General features: G+C 33.1%; 1 protein-coding gene across 4 annotated transcripts in view; it reads right to left on the bottom strand.

Annotated features, from left to right (window-relative positions):
- The window catches only part of Gpm6a (glycoprotein M6A), a 293,169-nt gene that overhangs the window by 187,714 nt on the left and 90,748 nt on the right, over positions 1-14,707 (bottom strand). Inside the window, exon 2 of one of the 4 annotated variants that reach the window (XM_063234735.1) lies at positions 1-14,707. This exon is cut by the window's left edge and continues 59,866 nt beyond it; it is cut by the window's right edge and continues 34,704 nt beyond it. The exons of the other annotated variants lie outside the window; for them this stretch is intronic. The gene's annotated coding sequence lies outside the window, so the exon portion shown is untranslated. 4 annotated transcript variants of the gene reach the window in all.

Below are 14,707 nucleotides of genomic sequence, written 5' to 3'. Positions count from 1 at the left end.
GCAAGATTGTTTAAGAATGTTGATGAAGTACATATTTTACGTTTCAAAATAAATAGCACAGAAACAAATCTGCAAAGAAACAACATAAGTAGTTGGTCAGTAATTAAAAATTTACCCTTAATTAATAGCCACAGTAAGCGTATTACAAGACAGCCTTACTAAAATTTTGAAGATAGACTATTTCTATTTTGAACAAATTATTATAGAATATCAAAGGAAAAATCGTAATCTATTGAAATGACACTAAATGATGATATCAGTTTAATGTGATGACATTCAATAGTGACAGACAAGGGTATCATCAAAAGTAAAACTTTCATCTATAAACCAAGTTTTTAAAATTCTAATTTAAAATGTAAAAAATAAACATATTAATCAAGAAGAATCCAAGAGTAGTTTAACATCTGAATACATAGATAATTTAACATTAGAAAGTGAGCTGGCACAGTGGTGGGCACCTGTAAGCCTGTAATGCCAAGAGACTGAGGTAGGAAGACTGCCTCACGTTCAAGGCCATTCTGAGCTATACAGTGAGTTTAAGCTTAGCCTAAAGTACATACCAAGACCTTGCCTCAAAACACAAACAAACGAAAACCAAACCAAAACACTGAAAAAATCCACACTAATAGGATAAAGGCAAAAACGTATCACATGCATGCATTTGTTGCTGAGGAAGAGGGTAAGAGGCAACTATATGACTTAGAGCCCAGCAGTCCCAAGGTTTGGATGGCCTTACTTAGGAACAAGGAGATACATATGGAAGGCAGATGCTCTTATTATGAACGGAATGCTAATAATTTGTACCCCTGAGGCAAGATAACATCTGCTAAGAATAACTGTCAAAATTCATGCACTTGGGTTTAGAGCAAACCTGGCTTCTTATTAACTTAATCTTTATCCACCCATCTTCCATAGTTACAGTTCCATAGAACAAGTGCTACCATTCCCGTGCACCTCTTGCTAGCTAATAAAAGCAAGTCACCTGTTAAGCCAGCTGAGCAGTTCATTCACTAGAGACAAACTCTTTCTGGGACCCTTTGCACTCTAAAATTCGTTTGTCTTTATACCTTGTAGTCCATCTTAAGGTTATCCAAGTGTCTCATCGGCTGTTAGCAAGTTGTAATTATTAAAGTTATTGAATTATTAAAGTATAAATCATTAAATTTGTATTTATTAAAATTATTGATAAAATATTAATAATTTATTAATAAAATACAAATTATTATATTTGTATTTATTAAAATAAATTGATTAAAGTTCAACATGTATTCTTAGGAAAAAGTTTTAAAATAAAACTAGAAGTAGACAAAAATTGCCCCAACTTGTCATAGATCATCTATTCAAAATTTAGAAAAAATGGCATACTACCCAGTGAATAATAAGCATTTCCTTTAAAATCAGAAATATGCTAAGCTATTGCTTCTATAATTACACAAAAGATAGAAATTTGATATATGAGAATTGGAAAAGAGCAAGGTTGTGATTGCAAATATGATAAATTTATTATAGCAAATTTAAAAATACACATTATATATTAGCAACTACAGAAGGCTTCAAGTTACTAAAGGTCAATATAGGGAAATAAAAATCATATGGAAACTTTTTATTCATAAAAATCTATATTGTACTTTGGACAAAGTACTACATGAAAATCTATCAGACTTTACTAAAACATATAAAAATGGATGACATAATTGGTTTAAATAAAGACAACAAACCATGTTCATGGATTTCAAAAATCCCAGTATTTTTGGGTAGATTTTCTTCACAATGATATAAAGTAAATGTCACTCTGACAGAATTTTCAAAAGCATGCCAAGGATAAATGGTGTACATAGAGTAACATAGAAATACAGACATAAATAGTTGGATCAGCTTTGAATATCAAAGAGAAGTATAACTAAACCATTATAATATTATCATAGGACTAAACAAAATTAAGAATGCAAAAAATAAAGCCCAGAAATAGATTAATTCCATATATGGAAAACAGAGTGAGAAATAAGGAAACATTGTAATTAGAAGTAAACGGTATTTAGCAAGTGACTGGTTATGATGGTTTGCACCTAGATGTCCCCCCAAAGCCTCACACAGCCAAAGGGCAGCCTTTTCAGAGGATGCTGAGTCTAGAGTTCATGACAAATTCCTGGTCCAAGGCTGGGTTTAAGGATGTGAGCGCTACATCTGCCCCAGGATGGGGAATCTTTGTGCAATATAAGTGACAGAAAGAGCCTTGTCTTTCTCTGTTGCTTTTTCTGTCTTCTGCCCTCCTTGAACTGTTTTCCTCTGCAAAGCCACACTGCCTTGGAGCCAGCCAATGAGGGACTGAACTCCCTGCAAACTGTGAGCTAAATAAATTATTTCTTCCTTAACATTCCTTAACACATGGATGTTGGGTATTTTGTTTCAGCAACAAGAAAAGTAACTAAGACAGTAGCCTTACAAATTCATACCTCAAACTACACACACAGAGGCACACATGATTAGGCAAATTAAAGTTTTGCTGTAAAACAATAAAACTTCAAAACTTTTAGAAGACAATTAGAGAACAACTTTATGTGATCATGATAGGATGTTTTAAGGCACAAATACTACCAGAAATAAAATAAAAGTGATAAATTTGATCACATTAAACTTTGAGACAACTGGGAAAATTCCATATGATTGGTACCATAAACAAGAGAATACAGTAAAAATATACTTTAAACCAATAGCAAACGATTCACAATTCAATGGAAAAATGACCAAAGGGGCCATGAACAAAATTGGCAATACCAAATGGGGGAAAAAACCCAAAGACATAAAATATGCAGGTTCTCTAGTAATTATAGAAAATTACATTACAAAGACCGCAGGATTATACACATTGTACATTGAATGTACAGTGAATGTAAGACTGGCAAATTTTAACAGTAAGTGATGTTGAAAGATGTAGGAAAACAGAAATGTAAAAAATCAATTTATTTATTCAATTAATTTTTGAAGCAATACCTAGTAAACTTGTGATATCCATCCCGAGGAATCTAGTAATTTTGTTTGAAAATAGCCAATCAGGAGCAAATTTTATGCATGTCTATAAAAATATATTTGTAGTTGGTATTGGTAGCACTACCTATGATAGCAAAAAAAAAAAATTACATCAAAAGTTTCTCTGTATCTGATTCTGTGTGCCTCATTTGTACAATAGAATACCACATACAAAACTAAGAGGAATAAACTAAGTGTATCAACAATGAACACTGAAAAATAAATTATCAAAGATTTTATATATATATATATATATATATATATATATAACATGATGCCACATATAAATTTAAATAGAAAATATCGATATTATCTATAGCATAAATCATATGTATGTGTTTTAAAATACTCAGACATATGAAATAAAGCCCTTGTAATATATGAGTGAACCTGGCACTGTCAACTAGAAGCTGGCCTTTGACTTGCCTTTATATCAACTGTAAGACCATTATGTTGTATAAAATATAAATAATTTCACAGAACATCAATACAGACAAGACCACTTTGTGATTATTAGGAATTAAGTTAAAGAGTCATCCTGTATTCATCATAAAGGGAAACTGAGAGTATCGTCCAAGTCACAAACATCACCATACATCCACTGTCCAAGTAATATGATTGAGTTGCTTCTTTATCAATTATAGTTTAATCTTTTCCTATTCTTCCTTGTTTTCAGGTAAGGTTTATCAAGATATTCAATAATAGAATTTCTCTTCCTTATTCACAGTAAACAATTCAGAGTAAAGCTTCACTTACTTAAGTCTGACTCTAACTTAACACAATTCCGAATCTGTGATAAATCCCTCTCTACACTCTCAAAGGAGCTCAACTTTCCTACAATACGCATTCTTCAACTCTGAATTATACTCAACTACTTAATAACAACTTAATACAGCAGATGCTCCATACTCTCAATTCCACAACTTTGAAATCAAGCTACAGAAGGTTGACAATATATTTTAATTGCATTTAACCGAATAAATGCAAGCATTTTGCTTATCAGTATTCCCTAAACAATGAAGTATAGCAATTATCCACGCAGCATTTACATGTACAACTATGTACTTGATAAACAATCAAGATGTGATTGAAAGTACACTGGAAGAAATGTTTAGCTTATCTGGAAATGCCATACCATTTTGTATGAGGACCTTGAGCATTTGCAGATTTTGCTCTACTCGGACTCCTAGAACCAGTTCTTCACTGATCTGAAAAATGACCACGACTTTTCCTAGTGCTGTCGCTTCAAGGATTATTGACAAGTGAAAGTAATTAACAAAGAAAAAGATTATTATACTTTCAAGATAGTGGTTATTGCTAGAGAAGGTGTAAAATGGAGCACAGAGAAGGACTTGAACTGTATCTTCAAAAGTGCATTGCTCTTTTATAAAGTACTGAACCAAATTTATACTTGGAATAGCAGAGTTAGAGACTGGTCTGAAGCTTCAACTCATAATTTCAAAGCTCATTTAGATAATTATGGTACTAAATAAAGAATAAAATGAAAAGGCAAGGCTATGATTCACAATATCGCAAGCTGTGATGCTGTAATGTTGCCAAGAACAGAAACAACACACAGTACTGCAAACTTCACTGTGGCTTGTACCTGTTACATCACATGTCATGTGTATATGTTGACACAGAATGAAGGAAAGCAGAGGCCTTGTTTGGGAAGCAGTCTATGGCTTTGAAACTATTCTCAAGCACAAAACTTTGCCACCTTTTGGTAACTGATACAAACTACAACTGGTATTATAAGAACAAAACTGACAAAATGATTGTTTGCTAATCTGAAACCTACCCAATTAAGAAATGACGTCACACACATTTAAATTTAAGTAAAACTTGTTCATAGGAACTCAAGGTACTATCTTAATGTTATTCCAATTTGCTTTATAAATCTTTTTTTAAAAAACTAGATTGAGAGGGAAAAAAGATACTGCTTACTGCATCTTTCTCCTTTCTTTTTTTTCTAGAGCATATTTATGATCTCTGCTGTCAATTTTTTCACGTGTCCGAACCTCTACTTATCCTTCAATCTGTAAATCATTTGTCAGCTCTTTCATGAGACATTTTTAAACAATTCTATTGGAAGTAGTGGGTCACTCTTGAGGAATCCTGTTCTTTATTACTCACTTAATTCATTTACTCAGTAATATTTTACTTCCACTGTATGACATACTAATTCCTGAGTGTTTTCCATAGCTGTCCTTTCTTTCCACCCTCTCTTGCATACGATGCTCACCATGATAACACCTTCCCAACCTCCTGACATAATCAAAAAGGCCCAGACACTGGCAATGAGACCAAACATTCGTCTTTACGGTTATTTCTGAAAGTAGATGAATGTCAACTGTCACTTTTGCTGACTCCTCATTAAAAGTTCTTCCTTGCTAAGGAGCATCTGCCTGATTTTTTTTTAAATAAAGCTTTTACTGATGTTATTTTGGTCAATTTTCTTCCATAGTTTCATGCCAAGGCTCAAAACCAGAACTGAGTGTTCCAGTACTCAGCCTATGCTACCAACATGCCAGACAGCCTCTTGCTGCCTCCTCTCTTCACAGTCCTAGTGACTGGATAGTTGAGCTAATCTTGCTGTGACTATGTTCTGCCCCCTTCACCTGAAAGCATTAAGTTTTTATTCTTCTATTTTGTCTTTAGTATAAGTTTTTAAATGTTTTTTTTTTTACTAATACATTTGCAGTATACGCTTGCAGTACATGCATGCATTTTACAAGCCTCTTGGAGAGCAGGCACCTAATACAACTTGTTCATTTTGTAACTCCTTTTTTCCCTTTCCCTCCTCCTCTTTCCCATCCTCTAGTACTCTCTTCCCCTTTTTCTTTCTTGTTAGTATTATCAAACCTAGTTCATATTTATGGAGTATGATATTTACATTCATTAACCTTATTAGGATACTATGCGTGGTTTACCCTTTTTTACTAATGGCATAAGCTTTTTTATGTACTGTGTTTCATACTCAGTGGATGACCTCCACAGTGACAGGGTTTGGGAACAGTAATGGTGAATTAGGTAGATCCGGGGGCGATTATCAGGGGGTTTTTTTGTTTTTTTTTTTTTTTTAATTTTAAGTCAATCTCCTGGTCATTTACCAATAATGAGCCAAATGCGTGGGTTGTTGTACCTTTTCTTAAATATGACAGGACAGAATAAGGAGAATTTGGAACTTTACTGATGATATTTGGGGAACTCAGAATATGGAAAAAAATTCTGTCTTTTAAGAGAAAACAAGATTGTTTAATATTGCAAATATTCAATGATCAGCGTTTTTATTTTTACAAAGAGACCTCCAAGATTTAGGAAAATTCTAAAATCATTTCCCTTAAGAGCTGTTTAGAAAAGGTAATAAATAACATGAATTACCTAAAACCCAAATTTCGTGAAGTAGAAGTGGGAAGAGAAGGCAAGGTGAAATCTAGACAGAAATTTGTAAAATATAGTATTTCAGTAAATGAACTTCTCATTGTATATTTATTATCCAAGATTAAATTCTTTGTCAGTAAAGAGATATTTCAGTCTGATGGACAATTTTGATTCATTCCTTTCACTGTACAAATATCACCCAAAAATCCTCTTCTATGAAAATGTACCTCTAATTTGCACAGTGTATCAAGGATTGTGATTACATTTACTGAAAACATTTAATCCAAGGTAATCAACACAAACACTTACATTTGCAAAATAAAACGCGTTTGTCCCATAAAACCATTGGGATCAACAGATAAAACAAACAAAATGATGTTAATCATTTAAATTGGAGAATACGGACATTCCTCATTTAACAACCACATTTGTTCCTATGCAGATATTCCTCCATTTAATGAATTACCTGTTTAACAACTGTTCAGATTTAAGAACCACTCCTTAGATTTATGATGATTTTCCCTTTAGAGTTCTATACATCTTGTTGATAGAGCCTCAGTGTCTTTTTTTTTTTTTTTTTTTTTTTTTTGGACAGTACATCTTGTTTCTACAGTACTATAATTTTGTGGCTTATACTGTATAGTACAGTACTGTAGTGTTATGATCTATTATATATTAGTTATGTAAATACAAATAAAGTCATCAAGTTGGAGTTTTATTTTTCTATTTCTTTGCTCTGAATATTGTAATGTACATACTATATACAATTTATCATTTACTGACTAAATTCATTTTACAACCTAGTCACAGAAGCAAATCTTGGTTGTTAAGAGTTCCTATAGCCTATTGTATTTTAGGCACATTTACTAAACATGTTGTGCAAATAAACACAGCGTTCAAGTAAAGACAAATATCTACAAAGAATTCATCATTTTTATAATGTCTGATACTGGGGAAATAAGATACCTGACTTTGTATGGATATTTAAGTTTTAAAAATCATATGAGGGTGCTTTTTTGCCTCAATAATCAAAAAAATATACATGGTTTGCTTGTTTCAGTGCAGAAGTGAGTGATTTGGAGCATGTCTTTTTGAGACCTATTGACCACTATGATACAGGTAGAACAGTTGTGCAAAAGGCAAAAAATAAATAAATAAATTATCAGTGCACTCTTTTTTTTTTTTTTTATTGGACTCAATTCTAAGGACTTTTTCTTCCAAAAGTTCCTCAGGTGATAATAGAACAGATTCATTTGGAACTAAATAAAGTCTCAAGTATTTAAAAAAAAAAAAAAAAAAAAACTCTTTAGAAGTGATGTTGCCTTTCAAATTTTTTGATGTGAAGAGATGTCTCATACCATATTGGTGCACATATTTTCTAACCCTTAATCATGTTTCCTCAATCAATGTAACTGATTATTTTATACTACTCCTGTATTTCTTTAATCAATTTCATATAGTAAGTAGAGACCTGATAATAAACAGGCAAGTCTCATTCTTGTGGAACTCGTTCTCTATATCCTCTCATATTTTTCTTTCCCATATATATTACCGTCTCTTTTGATCAACCTCTAATTGTCTTTCCTCTTTTTTTTTTTTTTTTTTTTTTTTTTTGTACCAGGCATTGAACTCATGACTTTATGCTTGCCAGGCACTGAGCTAAATCCCCCCTCCCAATTCTAATCGTCTTTTAATCCCCCCTCCCAATTCTAATTGTCTTTCAAGTCATTCTTGTTACATGTTCTTGAAATCCTCAGTAAAATTATTTTCTTCTTCCTCGTCCTCCATAGTTTAGAATTCATGCTCCTACAAAATATTTTAAAACAGTATTTGGAATTTTACATTTACTTACATTTTCCTGAAAGTATTGTACTACTCTTATAAAAGCAGAGAGAAAGAACTTGTATCAAGACTATAAATTATTCCAACTACTGTCTTCCAACTACAAATCAGTAGTTGGAAGACAATTTTTTTTCGAAATGATCAAAAAAGATATGAAAAGCCACTTTTTGAAAAGAAAGATATATAAGTAAACCTAACCATATTGTAAGTGCCATTCAAATAAAACCATAAGAAAATGAGTTAAGAGTAAACCCCTTCGAGTAGCTTGAATTAAAAGAATGATGGTACCCAATGATAACTAGAATGCAGAATAGCAGAACATTCACACATTTTTGGTGGGAGTCTAAAAGTGTGTGACTATTTCAGGGAATCTTTGGAATTTTCTTTAAAAGTTAAATTTTTTAAAATTCCTCACTCAGATAATTGTTTTTCTGTTTCTACTCAACAGAAATGAAAATAAATGGCAATAAAAAGATGCAGAAAATGGCACAGCACTCTTGTTCACAATTAGCAATCATTCCAATATTCATCAATAGGAGAATGGGTAACAAATTTGAAGTATAGTCATGCAGAAATTCTACTCTAAAATGAAAAGAACAAATTGCTGACACAGGAGTGGTGTTTCTCATAACTGCAAATGCTGACTGTAAGAATTTGGACACAAAACTGTGCATAGTTGTGATTGCATTTATAAGAAGATATAAAACATAATAGTTGACCTAGCATGAATAAATAAAAGTAAATGTGTACATAAAACATGTAAAGAGACCCTAGAAGCAATAACACATCAATAATAAAATAAGTGCATCTCACTGCATCTATGACCCACATCTTGGTTTTGGGATATTAATCTACATGAAAGGAAACTAAAGTTCCCTATACAAATGATTGGTTCTAGCAGTGATAAAAGGAAATAAGATGAATTGAAATATAACAGAAAGTAACAATTTTGCTCACAGAAATCATCCAGAAAGCTTTCATTGTCCAATTCAGTTCTTTTGAGTGGGGAAAACTAACAAAAGATATGAGTTGTTTATGAGGGAATCTGTTACACAGACTCCTCTCTGGTTCTGTCTATGGCAAGGAATCATCTTCAAAGATAAAGAGTTCCCTTTATACAAGGGAAAGTAAGAGGCACCTTCGCAAGGAGAAATTTATGGCCAGACTTTAAGCAAAAAGGGAGAAAGGGCTTTTCTTTGCCTGTTGTTTCTCAATTGTCTCAGCTCAAAATAAATCTTAAATCCACATTCAAGCTGCACATTGTAGAAAAGCATACACACTGATATATGCATATTATATATATATATAATATGTATTTATCAGCATTAAGGAATCACTTTCTAAAAATACTAGTCTTCATATTGTATAAGAATGCTAAGCTTTGAAAAATCTCAACCTCCTGCTTTCATTGAAATGTGGAAATGCAGTGCCCTTTGTCCTTACATCATTAGAAAAAGAGCATAACAGTGGAATTTTACTGAATATGAAGACTTAGCTTCTGTCTTAATTAGCTTGAAACAGCTGGTGTAGCCTGCATTTCCTTGTATCTTTGCTTACCAGAAGCATTTGGGAAGCAGAAAGAATAACATTTCAGCAGGGATTTCTCTGAGTAATGAAAATTGCAGAAGGGTTTCAATGACAGTAAACATTTAAGACCATTAAGTCATCTCTCTTATTGTGTTTAACATCATTAAATTCAAAGAGTGAATCAGTGGTCACAGCTGGATGCAAAAAAACATTAAAATTCAAGAACTATGTCACTGCATCAGTGATAATAAGCATAAGGAGTACTGAGTGGGTGAAAGACATAAAGTCATGACTGAATTTTGAGTGTAGTTCAGCAGTCACATTAAAAGATGCCTTGATATTTCACCATGATTGGTCAAACATAGCACGCACGTCTACAGAGGGGAGAGAGAGTACCAGTATTCTTGAAATGGTTAGCAGTGAACCTTTATGGAGAAAAAAAATTTTTATTTTTTTAGTAAAGGTAATACAAAACCGAAGGATCTTTTGATTTGATAAGACAAAAACCAAACTTAGAAAGAAGCCTTCAAACTCCAGTGATCTTATTTTCTCCCTTCATTATTTTTATAGATGGTAACCATGGTGATATTCAGAAACACAGCTCTGTTCCTTGCATTGCTTTCAAGCTTGCATAGCTGCATAGCACCACCTTCTCACAGCAGCCACATCCACAATTCTCTGAAATACAGCTTCACCTGGCTTTGTTTCACTTCCTTCTCATTCTAACATGTTCGATTTGATACTGTTGACCTGAGGAGACTATCAAAACCACATCTTCTCCTCTCAAAACTTTAGGCACAGGTACTTTAGTGAACTTGGATACTAATTTATCCTGATAACAATGCAAGTTAAATTGGGAAATGTCACCTATAAAAGATGCCAGCTATTGGTATAGGTCAAGTGAAGAGCATCGATTGAGTCTTCAAAAAGTAATATTGTTTTCAGATTGACCCAACACGTCAAATTGCTTTTGGAGTCATGGCAGAAAACACTATAAGCCACAAAAACCTGTAGTTTCTATAGTTAAGTAGACAATATTTCTTCTTAAACCCCATAAGTGCAACCCACTTTCTAGTCCTTGCAGCTGACAGGCTCAGTGGGTACTCAACACGGATTTGGCTTTGACTCATGATAGTAATTCACTGCTTGGCATGGTACCTCTTCCTGCTCACAGAGAACACCTGCTACCTCTGAACATGGGGTTTCCTCTTCCACACATGATTGTTTCACTTCTAATATATCCCTACACATTTGAATATACTTTTGAGGATTGTATATTCCTGTAAAAGTTCTCTGGTTTTAATTTTATTTTCTGGTCTCAATTCTAATTCTATTTCCTTTATCCTTTACTTCTGAATTTCATTTAATTGCCTGATCTCCAAAATCTCATCTGTTTGGGGCTGGGGATTTAGCTCAGTGGCATAAGCGCCTGCCTTGCAAGCATGCGGTCATGAGTTTGATTCTCGGTACCAATAAAAAGAAAATCTCATCTGTTTGAGGTAGCAAAATATTTGGACGCAATACAAATAAACTTGCACTCCATGTATATCCTCTGACATTCCATGCATCCTAAATCTATGTAGTATTCACGCCCAGTTCCTCTACAATGTCAAAGATCAAAACAGTTAAGGGTGTTAAGGCTCTCCCGGAGGTTATAGCAGAAAGATCACAAGTTTGAGCCCATCCTGGCAACTTCATGAGATCTCCCCCCTCCAAAAAGAAAATATCTGAGAATACAGCTCAGTGAAAAGGCCTAAATTCAATTCTTAGTACTACACACACAAGACACAAAAATCTACACCTATGTGATTTAAGACATTAACCACTAAATAATCTTTCTTTTGATTTACAAGGCCCAGAATATCACATGCCTCTCAAATTACATCAGAATATGTAATCCCCAGCATTTTTAGTTCTCTGTATCATCAAAGCACGCAAATTGTTGTCAAGTTTAGCTTAGAGAAAAGAGAAAGTTGGTTTGTAACTAAATCTAGAATGTCAAAGTGAATTACAATTTTCTGGCCAGAGAAAAGAAAAAGGAGATCCATAGCCTGGAAGAAGAAGACCCGAGCACCAGTGTGGCTTTCTGTCCACTGTTCCTGGTCCACCTTTTGCTCCTTATGAAAGCCCTTTGCACTCCTGAGATGCCTACACAGGGGACTTCCTCTCATCTTCTTAGGATGCAACCCCTTGAACAAAACTGACTTCCTTTCCACCACGGCTCTTTCTTAGTATTGGCTGTTAAGCAGTAAGCAGTCAGACCTGGCTCAGTACCATATTTCTGACGAAGTGATAATTTGGAGTAAGGGAACTGTATCAAAGCATTTTATTCAAGAACGTTGCCCAAGTTGGCTCCATCAAGAAAAATTTTGCTATACCATGCTATTGTAACGAAGAATAAAATGTCATTTTTACAGAGGGCCAAATACTGGGACATTTTTTCAACTAGAAATAGATTGTGAAAACAATTTAAATAAATTTGATGTGAATCACATAGCAAAAGATTGCTTCTCTATGTTAAGTTTTACTTGTTTATGTAAACAAAATTGTGAAAAATAAGAATCGGCCAGCTTCATTGCTTTTGTTACCTTTCTCCTTATTCATATGAATATACAATGGTTTTGTTTTTACCAGTGATGCTCAAGCCAAGGTGCTCTCTGTTACCTTGATAGGTACTCCACATTGCCATGAGAGGCAAATCACAAAAAGAAGGAGGAATCAAACACAACCATTATATTAAACATGAATAATTCATGGGATTTAGTAAAAGGTCTATTTATTTTTGCTACACTTTCAAAATAGAAAGTTTGTTATGGTCTAGTAGTATGTTAGTAAATAGCTGATAAGTAACTTAATTATGTCAATATAACTGAGAAATGGTAAATAAAGAAAATACTATTAATCTAAAGGCTTTATTAGCAAGAAATTTAGCTCATAAATTACCAATTGGCTATGACTAATCAAACATTATGTTATAAGAACAGAAAGGAAACATTTTGTCTTAAATAATACAAACAACATATTCAAATACATATCAGGGGTTGCTTACATTGTCTAAATATTTCCATATCTTTCTTCCAGTTAGCATTTTAAGATAAATAATCATACTTTACAAAACATTCCATAAAGATTATCTGATTTAGTCATCCTAATTATCAAAAAAGTATATATTATTAATTTCAGTTTACAGGTTAAAAATACAAACTGATCCTCAAAAAAAGAGAACAATTCTCTAAGCCAACAAGAGTGGCAAGTGGTTAAATTCAAACTGAATCAGGCTTTCTAATTCTGAAGATCTTCCTTCAGTACATAGCTGACAGCCATCTGTTGGTTAAATTTCTAAGAACTTCAGGATCTTTGAGAACTACCATGGTGGAAGCAATAAAACATATATTATATTTTAATACATACATGCATGAATACAATTTCATTAATGTAATCTATTCATAAGCAAATTACATAGTGGTAGTTATTAATATAAGAATAGAAAGACAGGGAAAGAAACTATAATTCTTATTTTACATTGGCATACAATATAAATGAAGGAAAAATATAGACAACATAAAATTTGAAAGGTTGATAACACATTACAATATATAGCTACAGAATGAAAAATATGTATTACAGAAAGACCAATAATACTTAATATAAGTTGCAGCAATTCAGAAAAGTTTAAAGAAAGAAGTAGTTTTTAAACATTGCTAGGATTTAGATAAGAAATTCAGAGAAAGGGAAACAAACATTTCTTTAACAAAATAGATTAACAACATATTTAATAAGAAACAGCCATAGCTTGTTTAGGATACATTAATTATGAGATGTCTTTTCAGCAGAGAAAAAGCAATCAAGTATAACTATCATATTAAACATAAATAACTCATGGCCTTTAGTAAAAAGCCATTTTTTTTTTCTGACCATGCTTTCAAAATAGTGATCTTGTCAAGCTCTGGTTGTATGTTAGTAAACTGACTTTCTTGGGGGAACATGTCCTGATTTATAGCATTTTCCAACTTCTGCAGTGAATACTACCACTGTGGCCAATTTCAAGCTCCTGGTGATTTAACTACAGGCTACTATTATTTCTGAATAATTTATATCCAGCTCTCTCAAGCCAGTTAGCAGCCTACTCCAGCATATGGATAACTTTCCCTTTGCCTTGGTAAAAAATTGAGTTTATCATATATCTTCTCTGGTGAATCTCAAATCATAAATATTTGATGGTGTCTTTAAGTTACAAAACACTGGCTCATTTGCATAATTAAATAATGAAACCTGTGTAATAATAAACCTTAGAGCCTGCTTCTGGGTGACTTAACTTCCTCTGGCCCCCTCCTAGCATTCATTTTTCTCTCCCTCCCTTTCCTCCTCCTGCTTCTCCTGCTCCTCTGTTGATAATTCACTTTCTCAACTCTCTTGATCTGACGAATGGAAAAGAAGAAGAAAGAAGAGCAGCAAGCATTTATTTCATTGAGACTACGACAGCCATCGTAATAAAAGGATATGGAAGACTATGAAGCAAGCAAACTTTTTCCACCTTAAATGAAGTTTTGAAATTTCTGTCTTTGGTATTCCCAGAATACAACATTCTTAAGTTCTTAACTGTCTCCTTATTTTAATTTTTGCTGCCTCCTTTCTCTAGCCTTTGGAACAAAACTGTAATTGTAGCTTTTTTTCTGCTGAAATCTGCTTACTTCTCTACCAAAGTTCAACAATCTTTTTCTGTAAAAGATGATAAATATTTTAAGCTTTGTGATCCAGACCATCCCTGAAGTAACTACTCAACACTATAACTATAGCCCAAAGCAACTGTATATAATAGATACACGAATTAGGAGGCTACATTTCAATATTTATAAGAAAAAGCAGTAAGATTTGACCTGAGAGTCACAGCTTGCATTGTCCTTTTCTAGATAGGTTTAGACAACTT

The sequence above is a fragment of the Cavia porcellus genome, unplaced genomic scaffold (assembly GCF_034190915.1).
Source record: "Cavia porcellus strain 051 isolate PalLab524CR breed Dunkin Hartley unplaced genomic scaffold, mCavPor4.1 scaffold_24, whole genome shotgun sequence".
NCBI lineage: Eukaryota > Metazoa > Chordata > Mammalia > Rodentia > Caviidae > Cavia > Cavia porcellus.
Note: the sequence above shows the minus strand (reverse complement) of the source record. Positions and strands in the feature narration are given on the sequence as shown.